Below are 14,560 nucleotides of genomic sequence, written 5' to 3'. Positions count from 1 at the left end.
CTTCTCGTTTAATATCTAAGAAACTAAAAGTTAAAATATACAAAACAATAATTTTGCTTGTATTATTATATGGATGCGAAACTTGGTCCCTTACATTGAAAGAGGAACATAAATTGAGAGTATTTGAAAATAAGATGCTTAGGAAAATATTTGGACCTAAAAGGGATGAGGAGACAGGTGAGTGGAGAAGGTTACATAATTTAGAACTAAATAATTTGTATCATGTCCAGATATTATAAGATTGATTAAATCAAGAAGACTTAGGTGGGGAGGCCATGTGGCACGAATGGGAGAGGAAAGAAGGGTTTACAGGATTCTTGTTGGGAAACCTGATGGTAAGAGAACTGTAGGAAGGCCAAGACGAAGATGGAGGCATAACGTTGAGGTGGACCTAAAGGAAATTGGTGGGGATGGGAAAGAGTATATAGATCTTGCTCAGGATAGAAACAGATGGAAGGCCTGTGTTGCTGCAGCCATGAACCTTCGGGTTTAAGAAGGCTAGAGAGTTAGTTAGTTAGTTAGTTTAGTAGAGGCGTTGTTTAACAGCTGGAAAATGGTTTTCAGAATAATCGCTTCTGTTTAGTAGACGCGTTGTTGAACATCTAGATAATTGTTTTGATAATAATCGCTTCTGTTCAGTAGACGCGCTGTTTAACATCTGGATAATTGTTTTGAGAATAATCGCTTCTGTTTAGTAGACGCCCTGTTTAACATATGGAAAATTGTTTTGAGATACATCTGGAAAATTGTTTTGAGAATAATCGCTTCTGTTTAGTTGACGCGCTGTTTAACATCTGGAAAATTGTTTTGAGAATAATCGCTTCTGTTTAGTAGACGCGTTTTTTAACATCTGGAAAATTATTTTGAGAATAATCACTTCTGTTTAGTAGACGCGCTGTTTAACATCTGGATAATTGTTTTGAGAATAATCGCTTCTGTTTAGTAGACGCCCTGTTTAACATATGGAAAATTGTTTTGAGATACATCTAGATAATTGTTTTGAAATAATCGCTTGTTTAGTAGACGCGCTGTTTAACATCTGGAAAATTGTTTTGAGAATAATCGCTTCTGTTTAGTAGACGCGGTGTTTGACATCTGGAAAATTGTTTTGAGCATAATCACTTGTGTTAGTAGACACGTTTTTTTAACATCTGGATAATTGTTTTGAGAATAATCGCTTCTGTTTAGTAGACGCGTTGTTTAACATCTGGATATTTGTTTTGAGAATAATCGCTTGTGCTAGTAGACGCATTTTTTAACATCTGGATAATTGTTTTGAGAATAATCGCTTCTACTAGACGCGTTGTTTAACATCTGGATAATTGTTTCAAGAATAATAGCTTCTGTTTAGTAGATTGTGAATCCGTTGTATAACTTCTGGATAATAAATCTAAAAAGGTAGTATGATGCAAATCGTTAATGACATTTTGCAGGTTGTTATTTATGTTGTTGTGATGCCGGATAAATTTCTGGAATGACAAATAGTCATTGTCCCGAAAAGGAGTGGGGTGTGGACAAGGGCAGATAAAATTGTATCCTTCCACGGACCCTGAGTGATAAGAGTAGTAATTCAGGAAAGAAAGAATGAAATGAAAAACATAAATAGAATACCATTTTTTTCATATTTTATGTAAATTGCTTTGGTAATATTATTTATTTTCTTAATAGTGCAGCACTGGGAGGAACTTTGAAGTAACTTATGTGGACAATAAATTAGGTGGGCCTTAGTTTCGAATATTGAATAAGGAAATATTTTTTTATTAACTCAAAATCTCTAATGTCGCGGATGCGAATTTATGATAGAGAAGTGGTTAATAATAATTAGATGGAATTGATTAAACTCACGAACACCAACACCGGAACTCGAAGCCGGAATATTCGTGGGCAGTGAGTCAACCTCTCAACGCTGCTGACGGGAAATTTGATGCTGGCGGTAGATTAATGACTTATATCATATATGTTTGTACTACCATACAGCTAATTTCATTAGAATTATCATCATTGTTTGTCGTTGTTCTTAACTTAAGGAAACCGGAATATTGAATCATTTTTCTGCAAAATATCCGTGGCTTCACTACAAGAGGAAGGGGACGGGGGTAATAATTGCTGGATGTAACGGATTATTTTCTTAAGTTAAGGCGACCTTGGTTCAATACCAATGGATTTTCAATGTTGATTTATTTTTTACAATTCTTATACCTTTAGTCTCTTGGGATACAACTGCACGATTGATACCAGTAGCGGTTGATGGAGGGGGTTCTTTGGCCCGGGGTTTTCAATATGAAGAACGTCGGATCAATGATAAGATATCCGAATGTAGGATGTTTAATAAAAAAATAAATCTTAAGAGATACTCCAGAAATTCTGAATAGGCCACGTTAATGCAGAGTGAAAATCAAGCAAACGAATAAAGATTATAAATGCAGTTGGTATTACTGAGTTCAGGACAGTCGTGATTGGCCAAAAGATGCAGAAGATCAACTTAAAATAAAAATATAAATACGAAGTCACGACAATATTCAATACATGCATGTATGTTGCTTGCACGAAGCTGACGTACATTTGAATACTTTAACATCTCAACGAATGCTGAATGTGAACATGAATTTTGGGAATCACGGCTCACTTTCCTTTAATGCGAGTTATTTACGTCGCTTTTTATATATTTTGGATTAATCGAGGCGATGGAAATGAACTGATGTGGTAGCTTCTTAGTGCGTTAGTGCTCAAGTTATTAGAAAGTTTGTTCTAAGTCAATTTTATACTCATATAGACTCATCGGAACTTATATTTAAAAGGGAGATCCAAAATATTCTGTATTCGGGAATCGAAGGCGATTTACTTAACGTCATAAGGTTATGTCGTTGTTTCAATAGCAACGGTGAATATGACTATAAAAATTGGAAACAAGCCTGCCCATGGCCTTGTCCGAAGTTACTATACCAGCAATTAGCTCAAGTGAGTGCCACGCGAACAGCAGTCAAGATGGAGAGTCAAAGGGGTTTGAACACGCGATCTCCAAAACGAAGCACTCACTGACGCCGTTTACCAATATCTTCTGCCTCGGTGATCAAGCGCGTTGTATGCTCTGCTCACGTTCTCGTTACCAAATGTTCTGGGTTCGAATAGCAGCCTGGTGCTTCTTAATGTTTGTAACTTTATCAGTTTCAGTTAATCTTCATTAATCCCGACGGCGCATTAACCTGTCCTAATCGTCGTGATTAGCCAAAGTGGCAGACAAGCGAGCCCTAATAACAAAAAATGAATAATTAATCCCAATAGTCGCAATTAACTTTAAAAGATCCAAAACGGAAGTAAATAAAAAAAAATACAAAGTACGGTTCACTTAACACGGTCGTTACAAGTTTACGATAACCCTACTACATGAATAAACTATTTTAGGGCCCGAGCCTATCCGATGTTTTACAAATGCTGTGTAACGTAGGAGGTAGAAAGGCAGTGTAAAATACAAAAGGGGATACAAAAAAATATGGTAATCCCATTACCACTTATGCAATTCTCGATAGAAACAGTTATTCGTTCTTATCATTAATTGAGTGTTATTAGATTGATGCTCAACATCTGAGTAGCCTGCCGTAACTGAAGACAAGGCCACTCACAACGGAGAGTCATACAATGAAACCCGCTCTATCAGAAACCATGTTTACGGTTGAATAGAAATTCTTATATTCCATAGCGCGAATGTGCCATGCTTAGTAAAAGAAGGTTGTCAAATCGAAAAACAGAATTTAGGACTTGCCTTGCACTAACTTCGCATTACAAAAAGGATCCCCATTATTTTTATTGAAGTGCTCATTTAATACTAATTATCATTGTTATTAGGACTTACCGTATTTGCCGACTTATAAGACGCACCTTTTTTTTATACACATTTTTTTAGGAAAAATCTTTATCATTGAATTTTTAATTAATTCACAGTATTTCAAATAGAAATTAATATGTATGTCTACTTTCAACAAATAACTTACCTAATCTAATTGGAAATAATACGTTTTAATCTTCTTCGTCACACACCGCAAGGAAGCAAGAAAGAAATCGTCTAACTCAGTACAGAAAAGAAATCCAGAAATGGAGGTAATCAAAAACTGGGTATCGGCGTATAAGACGCACCCCGTTTATTGGACCTATATTTAAAGGTAAAAAGTGAGCCTTTTACGCAGGTAAATAGGGTACTCTTGTATTGTTATTGGCCGACACTAAGTCAAGCCACCTTTATCTGATTATTTATACGTATGTTCTATGTGGATGATAATTTTCCAATTCCAAGCCAATAAAGATTAATCATCATTTTTTAAATATTATAAATATTATTATCATATATGACTCATTATTAAAATAAATTGTGTAAATGAAGGTCCTTCAAGCACTTTTAGTCCTACACGATAGCGTAGTGGTTAACGCTCTCGCCTTTCAATGAAATGATTCCGGGTTCGATCTCCATTAGAGCCACATAGTATATCTTTAATCTGTACCTTCAGTGTGATTTACGTGTCTCTATATGAGTATAAAGTTTCTTCTTGCGTAATTTTCTACATGTGTGGTGGCACCTTCCTTTCGTATTAACAACAGATGTTGGCAATGACGTCAGATGGGCAAACCCAGATTTAAAATATTCAAACATTTTCCCGTTAGCAGGTTATTACGAGTATATTTCACCCTGTCAAAACTACAACTGTCAAAATTCTGACTGTCCATCAGAGAATAAAGTAATTTCCGGTGACTTACGGTGACGGCGCTTCGAGCAGTTTATCTCACAGGCAAGCGGGCACTGGACACACGTCACATTACGCACAAATCACACGCATAATAACGCACGTTTCGTAACTTTATTTCATTTATTCGCGATAGGCATCGCCTGTTCTTGTTGTCAATATCGGCTTCGATCTGTGTTCTTGTAAAATTTATTGGATGCAGTCATGTCACTGCACAGCTAGTGTTTCTAGGGTTGATGCCGTAGGGCACCGCTCATAGGGATGAAGAGGTCGACTTGCTTTCATTTGATGTTGTTTATGTTACGTCACCGCCGATGTTTTCGGGTTCGAGTCCCGACCTGAGCAGGAGCGTTCTGTGTGAGTTTCGCTTCATCATTTCCATCTAGTCATCACTCATGCTCATGGTGGCTGTTAGCTAAAGGTGGCAGAAAACCAACGTAAAATAACAAAAAATACATCAATACAGATTATTATTATTGTTTATTGATTTGAATTATTTTACTTCACATTTATGTCACTCTTGGATCATCGTAACGGTGAGGATGAGTGATGAAATTGATAATGGACGCTTACAAAGAACACCCATGCCCACCCAGGTTGGGATTGAAACCCGGGACCCCTGGCGTTGAAGTACAAATTGTTTTACGTCGCCTTTCTTCCACTCTTCTCTAATCGTAACGGTGAAGATAAATAGTGATCTGATGCCATGGATGACGATACAGTCACACACACATATGGGCAACCTACCTCAGAGGATTATTCTGGCTATGGGCCCAAGCGCCTGAGCTTCGCCAGCCTGCAAGAATGCAGCCAGGTTGTACTACGTGAACGAGACGTTGACTTTGATTGATTGATATTCTTTATTTTACTTCGCTTTTGTGCAACGTTTGCCTAATTAGCGAAGATGGGGAGCAGTGATGATATGGTGAAATTTGGACACTCACAAACATCCATGCCCAGGCAAGGATTCGAACCCGGGACCCTTGGTGTCGTAGCGCGATGTGCTAACCACTCCGCCCCGGTGGCCGGCAAGAGACGTTAACATTTGAGTGCCTACAGCGAAGAGGAAACTCGTCACACCACGGGAGTGAATACGTCTTGTAACAGTTGCAAGTAATTAGAGAGTAAATTAAGGTTAGGCGTAACTAAAATCTAAAGATTATTGCTTACCTGTAGGATGTTCTTGAACGATGCAAAGTACCCAGAGTAAGTGCCAAAGGATGTTGTATTTAAACCCGAAACTCATTTTCTTGGTTTCTAACACAATGACTGCTCAATCATTCATCCTAGTTAATGTGGAAAACTTTCGTGATTAATTCCATTGGGCCTTCCATTTTAGACACATCGAAATGCTGTATCAGTTTAGTTATTCAAGTATGCATTTACGAGTTCGATAACCAAAACTAGCTTGTTTCAGAAGATATAAATCTGTGTATTGCATGTAGGTTCAACCGTACTGAGTTAAATAAGGTGCGATTATAGTGAACCAAGAAACTACAAACTGTTCCAATGAAGCAGTTTTATCTTGACGTTAAGAACTGAACTAAGAAATCACAACACACTGGTCCTTAAGTACTGATGTGCACAAGTGCACTCACTCGCCACATATGCCTTGTTGATGAGTATAGTGCTGCGTTAACAGAGGAACGATCATATGGGAAGTCGCACATAATCTCACTCCACAACATTGCATTGCGTCGCCAGTGCGTACATAGCACGCAAGTTGTTCTAATCAATCTGTTTCTACAATCCTAACATGTTATATATTACGAGATTTTGTTCACGAACCACTAGAAACTAGGAAGGAATTCTGGTAAGTGTCCACTAATTACAGAACACGCACACACACACACACGCATAGAGAGACCGGGGGGAGACAGAGCACTTTGTTACACGCACAACACGCGTATATTGTTTTTATTGCTGGGAACGCGCGGGAAAACACGCGCTTCTTCCAATCAGACGAAGCATCCAATGAGACAGTTCTACGCGGACGATTTGACGAAGCCAGAAGAGATTAAAAAACTTCGCAAAAACTACAATAGCATCTCAAGGCATGAGTTCATCTCTCTAGATCCGACGGACCTAACCTCTGCAGAGAGCCTACTTCACCATCATCGCATGGGGCGTATTCAACATCATCATCATCAGTTAACGGCGCACCGTCACCCGCTTCAGGGCCTTGATGATAGTTCCAGAAGCGACGGCAAATGCTATGACTTTTTTTTCCTTTCGCGTCAACGTTGATTCGTGATAAGTACTGTGCCAGTTCAACCGGCGAAATGTGTATCGAGCACTCGGACGCTTTCGACGCCACGAAACGCGACTGAATAGCCGGAGTAGCACGGAACGAAATTTCTGCAGACGAAATCAGAGGATCGGCACATGCGCGTGGCGGACTCCTGCCCCCGACTACGATCACCCCTTTCTGCCTCTCATCTCTTGGCGACCATGGCACGACTAGAACCCCCTCCCCTCTCCCCCTCCTGCGCCCCCGCTTCCAATCCCACGTTTGGATCCTAATACTCAAGACTAGTAACGTTATTAAATCATGGCCCGGGAGAATCCTTCTAGTAATATCTTAGTCGAGGATCGAAAGCAAATGCAAAGAAAGCCAGACCACATCACACGCGGCCGGGAGATCTCGCCGAAAACCTGGCGACAACCCCTTCTTCCCCTCCTCTCTCTGCGATTGTCTTTTGACCGAATGAATCTGGTCGAGTGGTTAAGGTTGCGGCTTCTTTTTCGTATCCCCTCTTCCCCAAGAATATGTTCATTAAGATGCAATCATGTGTCCCTTTAGAAACATGTTTGTTTGAGCTCACGCAAATCCTGTTTCTAGAAACATGTTCGCTTCAGTTCAAACAAATCCTGTGTTTCTTCAAACCTGTTTGTTTCAGCTCACACAAATCCTGTGTTTCTTCAAACCTGTTTGTTTCAGCTCATACAAATCTTGTGTTTCTTCAAACCTGTTTGTTTCATCTCACACAAATCCTGTTCTTAGCTCATAAAAATCCTGAACGTCCTGCGCTTGAAACGTACAAATACTGTTTCGACCCGATCTCGTGGTTCAGCGGCTAGTATAATGCGTTGCTGTCCGGGGTTTGAAGTTCGAATTCGACGTTTATGATTCGCTGCATTTCGTTCAAAACATCGGCCCAGGGTTTAAATATATCAAAATTAACCATCGATTTCCAACTAACTAAATTACACTAATATTCCAATCGATACAAATAACAATTTTTGTTCTTCTTTAACTTCCTTCTCTCTACGTATATGTGTTTCTCGTTCTTTCTTACTTTCTTTTTCCCTATCGCCGGCCCCCGTGGCGGAGTGGTTAGCACATCGCGCTACGACGCTAGGAGTCCCGGGTTCGAATCCCTGCCTGGTCGTGGATGTTTGTGATTGTCTATTCATCAATTTCATCATGTCATCACTCATCTCCATCTTCGCAAATTAGCCAAAAGTGGCACAAAAAGCTAAATTAAGTAAAGCAAATCAAAATAAAAAATTTAAAAAATATTTTCGCTATCATTCTTCTAACTATTGAATATACCTAATTTCCTGACGTTCCCAGAGGCCACACCTCCTGAAGCCCTACAGAAAACCCTTCCTTCCAAGTCAATACTGAAGAATTATTAGTACCCGACTACCCCGTGCTGGTTTCCCGCATTATAGTCTTTATATCTTCGCTCACTAACATAGAAACATAATCCTTCTTTATTCTAAGCATGTTGAATACATGCACATGCAAATTAATTAATTTTGTTATTAATAAATGTTATATGTGCTAATATGAAATAGTGTAACGGTATTTCACAGTTATTGACCTATTATTACCCATAACCATGTATATACATTTAAATTATACTTTATATTACTTTACTCTAATTACACAACCAAATTAACTCTCTTGCTCTCACTAGTCTCCACACTAAATCACAAACAATAAGTATATTTAAAGAAAAGCGAAAAATAGAAAAATACCTCTTCCAGTATGTTTCATCATCAATGAGTTGTTGTTGTTGAGTTGGTGTTTTATGTCCACTTTATGCACAGTAAGGTTAATTGGGACTGGACCTACAGTTTAAAGTGGGATCCGAACCACCATGTGCCTCCACCGGGTATCGAACCCGGGGTCCCTTGATTACATTCATCATCAATGAAAAATGCTGAAAGTCTAGTTGTATCAATTGAATTAATTATATCAATTATATCGGATTAGGTTTTTTGTATCAAGTCAGTTTCCTTCACAACTTTTATCGAATAATCGATCACTGTATCATATCCGCGCTTGTAACACACACTCTGTACATATGTTAGTGTAAGCGAAGCACAGATATTTGTATAAAAGGTTATTTACACTATGAGATTTGTTTCTGGATTTGTATAAACCAACAACATGCGTTTCTAGAATCATATTTGCATCAGCCCACCAGTTCCTATGATCCTATCGGTTCATACATACCCTGTGTTTCTAGAGACATGCACATTTCTTTCGGGTCATACAAATACTGTTTCTTCGAACGAAATTTTTCCGGCTTATACAAATCCTGTGTTTCTAGAGACATACTTTTTCGACTCATACAATCCTGTCCATTTAGAAACAAGTTTGTTTCAGCTCACACAAATCGTGTCCTTTTAGAAATGTGTGAACTTCAGTTCACACAAATCCTGTGTTTCCAAAAACTCGTTTGTCTCAACTCACACAAATCCTGTTCTTGCTTCAGCTCATACAAATCCTGAAACATCTTGCACCTGAAACGTACGGAAACGTGAAATACACAAATTCGTACATACGCAACAAAATATCCGACATGCCTGCTATTAATGGTGTAATTACGTAATCCTGTGGTGTATTATGAGCATATCAACACACAAGTCACGCAGCCAACGACCTTGTCAATAAACACTCGATACAGACGGCTCTGATTGTCCTAATCGATTTACCGCAAAAAGGAACAATGGAAAATCTAGAATAAAATAAATAACCCTGATGAACGAACAGTCTAAGATCATAGGGTATTAACATTAAGGGGGAGGGGCCAGTGGGAGCAGCAGTATCCTGTGTGAATAAACTCCTGTTGTCCAACATTATACATCACATTCAATCGTACTCGTAGCCTAATTGTTAGCGCTCCTACCTCTGGTACTAGCGGTCCCGGATTAAAGGCGCAGAAGATGTATTTTTGTCCATGCAAACGTATTCTTGGATGAACAATTGACAATTGAAGAGAACGACTGAACTTTTATCTGGGTTTTATCAGGTGGTCCGCTGGTCGTAACCACGGAGGTATCACTGTAATACTGTATGTCCGCGCTCGAAGTGAATACCGCAGTGTCGTCAGCGTATACTGCGACAATCGCTCTACGACCGTGGACATGTCGGTCGTATAAAGAACGTAAAGAAGAGACGATAAAGTTGAGCCATGTGGTACTCCAGCAGTCATGTTCCTTGTCTGCAAGTGGCTCCATTGTAGCGAACGAGAAACTCACGACCTAAGGGAAATAAAGGACGAGGAGAATATGCAATTCCTACACAGAAATTACATTATTCCTTCCTATCTATTGGTCATTTAGTGCGATTCAACAAATCATACTTTCCAAGGTCATAACCTATAGTAATAGTGAATCCTTAGTAACAGCGTGTCACGTACCGCCGATACATCTTTCCCCTAGCACCCACAGTGAGTCATGGGCAACAGGGGCAATTGCCCGACGCATAAATGATGCCCAGCAGCAGTAAATATCGTACGAAATAAAATAAAGTAAATATCTATAGCACAAATTTGAAAGCTTCAAATAAGTAATATTCAGAAATTCTCATTAGATAACTTTAATAAGTAAAATAATAAAGGAGGATATAAAACGAGGTATGTAGTTAAATATGAAGAGGTACACTTTAATGGTACAGTCACAGACACTGCCGGCTTATAATGAATACATTGACTTTCAATGGAGTCGTTACAAGCCGGCAGTGTCCGTGACTGTACACCAGGCGTGAAAAATAATTTTGAAATTTCCATAGGATTTGCATCTAGTAACTTTGCTTTCAGAGGATTTCTGAAAAATGCAGAACATTCTGCTTAGTTTGTAGTAAAACTATTGTTTATCAATCATCATACATGTTTATATTGACTATTTAGAACACGTGCTTCACCCAGATAAACGAATATCTCTGGTGTTTTCAGTCTCTTGAAATAATTTGAGTAAATTGGTTATAAGCCGCACATGTATTGTATGTCTTAGACTTCGTACCCGCTCAGCTCATTCACCAAGTAGTTCTAGTTGCGGTACCAAAACACTGTGACTTGACATATCTTAAAAGGTACGGGATCGAACCATGGGGTGCGTTACTTTCTAATGTGTAGCTTAGGCTTCCGTAGAACATGCGAAGGATGCATAATTAACATAAACTACATAAACACTGAAATGAAAGGTGGCACACGCAGATTGTTTTAAATACCTTCACGACCGAACCGACACTGGCATTTTCAATAAAAGGGTTTACCTGTCTCGTGACGTAGGCCTCCTCTGATAGCTGCTCCATAATCTCACACACAGAAAGTCTATTTAACTATGGTTGATAACTTTAAGTCCAAATGACATCTCCCTTATTCTCAAAGTCGTGAGAGTCGAAAACTGAGTGCCTGCCCCCGTGGCGGAGTGGTTAGCACATCGCGCTACGATGCCTGGGGTCCCGGGTTCGAATCCTGGTCCGGGCATGGATGTTTGTGAGTGTCCATTCATCAATTTCATCATATCATCACTCATCCCCATCTTCGAAAATTAGCCAAAAGTGGCACAAAAAGCGAAGTAAAATAAATCAGTTCAATCAATCAATCAATCGAAAACTGAGTGTTCCTCCTGAACTTTAAACGACAGACTCACTCTCAACTTTTCTGTAAGATCAACCCTTTCTTCCTCTTAATCCCCAAAGCAACAACTGATCCTCTCTCCCAAAAAAACAACATTACTTAACCTCTCTCTCTTGCTCCAAGAATTCGGTCATTCCCCTTACTTCTCCTTCCTTCCCCTCTTACCATCCAACGTTCTCAACAATGGACAATATTTGCTATCTTAGATGACACATTATTTACTTTTCTGCCAGATGTAGAAGGACTGAACTGGACAGGAATGTTAAGTAGTGTTCACCAACATCCAACATCAGCCTATGTTTAAGGTGGGGCAGAAAGGAAAAATCGATATATGTAAATTTTGTTCCAGTTATATGCACGTAAATTAATTCCACATGCTTAAATCTAATTCTACGAGTAGCATTATTTTGGCGGAGAGTTCACACACACAGGGTTGCACTGTTCGCTTGACTAGCAACAAATTCTAATTTCAAATTGGATTATTTGATTAGATTTTTATTATTTAGCGTCGCTTTTCTGCCACGTTTGTCTAATCGTGGAAAGGATGAGTGATGATATGAAAGTGATGAAAGGCTTCTCAAAAAGATCGGGATTCGAACCAGGGTTCCGTGCCGTTATAGTGTGCTTTGCCAACCACGGAGTCGGCAAAATTGATTATTTTACGTCACTTTTCAACCTCTTGGGTTAATCGCAACCATGAGGATATGCTGAAATAGTGCTTGGACAGTCAAAACCATACGCCTATGTCCTAGCCAGCGTTCATATCTTGTACCCCTTGCTTAGTAGCGCGGACCACTCCACCACGGATACCGGCAGATAGACTGCAACAAGGCCCAGAATTTCTTCCAGTAAATTTCGGCCCAAATGTTGTCATAGGCGAAAGGCTTGAAGATTCCAATCCATGGTGACCTTCGTGACCACAAACAATCCCGATGCAAAAGAGGAGAAAAAATATTTGGAACCGACAGCAAACTAATATCCTCTGACAGCCTTCTTGATGAATGTGAAAAGTTTTTGAAAAACTCTTTCATCTTCCTTGAGCTACCTCTCTACCCCCGTTTTCCCCAATTTCATCAAGAGTCGCTGAACTGAACTTGTTGCTGGCGAATCGTCCATGAACGCAAACAAGAGTCCGCTCCCCCCCTCTCAGCAAAGTTTCCCCCCACATTTTCATTCTACAAGAAGTTCCGTGCGTTCGATCCGAATCATATTCCTTAGAGCAAGTCGTTTTCAAACTTTTGCTTCGCTGAGAAAAGGTCAAAAACTTGTGGACGCTGGCTTTTAGTTTGATAATCTGTTCGTCCGTCAGCTTCTGTTTGAAAATGTTCCGTACCTCCACATTCTCCAATCCGTAACTGAATTGTTGTTTTAAGTCCACTTTATGCACATATAGGGTAATCGTGACTGAACCTACAGTTTAATGTAAGATCCGGACAATTGTGCAACGTGCCTCCACTCATTGATTGATTGATTTGGTGTTTTAGGTCCACTTTATGCATAGGAAAGCTAATCGGCACTGGACCTACAGTTTAAAGTGGGATCCTAACCACTTGTGCCTCCACCAGGTATCGAACCCGGGACCCCTTGATTACAAGGCAAAGACGCTACCACTGCGCCATGGGGGAGGCCCTACATTTTTAAGAACATTGTTATGATGTATGCAAATGTAATTTATAATCATTGCTGTCTTTATACATGATAAAACATTCAGATTAAAAATTATATATCTCGTCTCTCTTGTGCGGACGGCAGGCGCTTAAGTATTAACGGTAGAATATTTAAAATTTTGGAATAACTTCAAGCAGTGAAGTATAGGGCTTATCAAACGTTGCCTCAACTAATTAATTTGAATCACTTATAGTACGAAAACCGTAAGGGAGTTTTATATAATGAAGCCTTGCTGATTGAGAAATTACGTATTTTCATTCAAGATATTTGTTACCTCTTGGTTAATTGAAAATGGTAGTAAAAAAATTTGCAGTAGAAGCAAAGGAATTTGCATCCAGAATCATTGGTTCTTTACGCTTGTGAATATATCATCGAAATGCAATTAATTTGTTTGGTAACAATAGATCTAAGAAATCAATTTTCTAATTCTATTCAGTAGCTTAGTCAGGATGGTACCATTGACCCCCTAGAGAAAGTGAAATATCTTGCATGGTTTATGAAAATTTTGCTGTTCATGAACGTTTTCATTTGATTTTAGCTCTCGGAAATGTGTTATGGTGAAGTAAAGTACGTCTGTTACCTTAGCAAGTTACTTTACGGTGAAGCAAAACAGCCCAAAGGCTTCAGGCAAGTGAATATAGCACCCAAAATGACTTTCCACAATAGCAGCAGCTATAATTTTACGTAGTTAGGTGAAGATTGTTAGGTTTGGTACTGATAGTTATTTTCGGCGTGTTCATTCGCTACTTTAGTATACATACAAACCGTTTTTACTAACAAAAAGAGGAGAAAATACTCAGAAATTGCAGGTTTTAACTTACGTGTGCCTTATCTCCGTTATTTGTGCTTTCCTAAAGCTGGAACTACTTTTACATTACCTAAAACATTTAAGTCTGTCGATAAAAAAATTCGACGTAATTCTCGAGGGTTACAGTGGGTAAACGGCTCCGCCCCGTCTAGTTCTCTGCACTTTTTGACACTAGGTATAGTGCACGTGTACCTTATTATCATGCTGGTGCAAGGAAATTCCGTTCAACCAAGTAGACGCTGTCGAAGAACGGTGCTCAAGGTCAGAAGACTGAACAAATGCGTTCCTGCTGCTTTCAACGATCATTTGATTGGATTCGTTTCATTTATTTTTCTTCGCTTTTCTGTCACTTTTGGCAAATTGCGCATGTGAGTATGAGTGATGATTTTGATAAAGAGACAATCACAAAGAACACCCATGCCATTCCCGGGTTCGAATCCGGAACCCCTGGTATTCTAGTGCGCTGTGATAAC

Source organism: Lepisma saccharinum, chromosome 4 (genome assembly GCF_977018435.1).
Source record: "Lepisma saccharinum chromosome 4, izLepSacc3.1, whole genome shotgun sequence".
Classification (NCBI taxonomy): domain Eukaryota; kingdom Metazoa; phylum Arthropoda; class Insecta; order Zygentoma; family Lepismatidae; genus Lepisma; species Lepisma saccharinum.
The sequence above is the reverse complement of the archived record's forward strand: the minus strand, read 5'-3'. Positions refer to the sequence as shown.